This window comes from Panthera pardus, unplaced genomic scaffold (assembly GCF_024362965.1).
Source record: "Panthera pardus isolate Hobbes unplaced genomic scaffold, ASM2436296v1 HiC_scaffold_17, whole genome shotgun sequence".
Lineage (NCBI taxonomy): Eukaryota > Metazoa > Chordata > Mammalia > Carnivora > Felidae > Panthera > Panthera pardus.
The window spans coordinates 46,609,909-46,611,335 of record NW_026526732.1 but is presented as its reverse complement, the minus strand read 5'-3'; positions in this window follow the sequence as shown (position 1 = coordinate 46,611,335).

Sequence of the window (1,427 nt, the reverse complement as noted above, 5' to 3'; positions counted from 1 at the left end):
TGTTGAGTCCCTCTTATTGTTAGGAGTAAGGTCATATATATATATAAAATCATGTAGCGTTAGAGATCCAGCCTATAACACTAAGACTAGAAGACAGTCTGCTACTGTGTACAGGTGTGGGCTCATATACAAGGAGTTGTAATAGCTTGGGATTTTTATGTGGGAGGCAGTGATGGCTTTTGGATTCTAAGTGTTGTCATTAATATAAAATGTCAGAGAACAGAGGTGAAGAGAACATTAAGCCTTCTGAATTCTAGCCTTTGGGCATGATATATTTAAGTCTTTGCAAAACCAGAAACCTGAATATAGTCAGAATGACAAAGGCCTTTAGTCTTATGGTAGTGTTTGAATCAGAATCCTTTGTGGTTATTCCAAGGTGTGCACTTGCAGGCCCTCCGCAGGTGAGGTTATTAAACACTGACCTTAATCTGAATTTTAAAACAGTGAAATCTCATGCCGGTGACACAGGTGATTCTGTTGCATACTCCTTATTCAGAACCGTAGTCCTGTAGTTGTGAAATAGATACATTATGATGTTCCTCCACTCTTCGAATTTAACCAGTCTGGAAAGGTCTGGATTTTGGGGGTTGTACAGTGTCTGCAAGAGAACACACATCCACATTCATGTACTTGTGAGACCTTCTTCATTATAGCTTGGAATGATTGATTTGGGGACCCCAGGTAGGAGAGCCAGGCTTCATGCAGGTTATCTAGGCACTGCAACTTTGGAAAATTGAATCTTAATCCTAATAGGGAATTACTTGTGCTATTACAAATAGCTGCCTCCTTTCAAAAATACACATATTACACATCCACAGATAAGCAGTATCAATCCCATGTTTATTTTTGGATTTAGGTTTATGGTTAAAATCAAATTATTTAAGACAAAATTGAGGAATATGATACTATCATTGAGGAATGTAATACTTTTTCACCAGCTTTGGTTCTGACCAATAGAAGGGAATACCAGTAGTGTTTGTCATTTCTCTACAGAGAGAAGTCCAAAAATTTGTGTTGTGTGAGAATTTACTTTTTCTAAGAAGAGATCCTTTCTGAAGCTGATCAGTAGATGCATTAAGAACTTGAGAGCCGCTAGGGCGCCTGAGTGGCTCAGTTGGTTGAGTGTCTGACTTCGGCTCAGGTCATGATCTCACGGTTTGTGGGTTTGAGCCCTGTGTCGGGCTCTGTGCTGACTGCTCAGAGCCTGGAGCCTCCTTCAGACTCTGTGTCTCCCTCTCTCTCTCTGCCCATCCACTGCTCACACTCTGTCTCTTTTTGTCTTTCAAAAATGAATAAATGTTTAAAAAAAAAAAAAAAGAACTTGAGAGTAGTTTAATTAAGGGTAAGAAAAGCAATGATGAACAATGTAGTTCTGAGGTCAGTGAGGACTTGACCTTAAAGTGTCAAGAATGATTCTACCTCCCTCT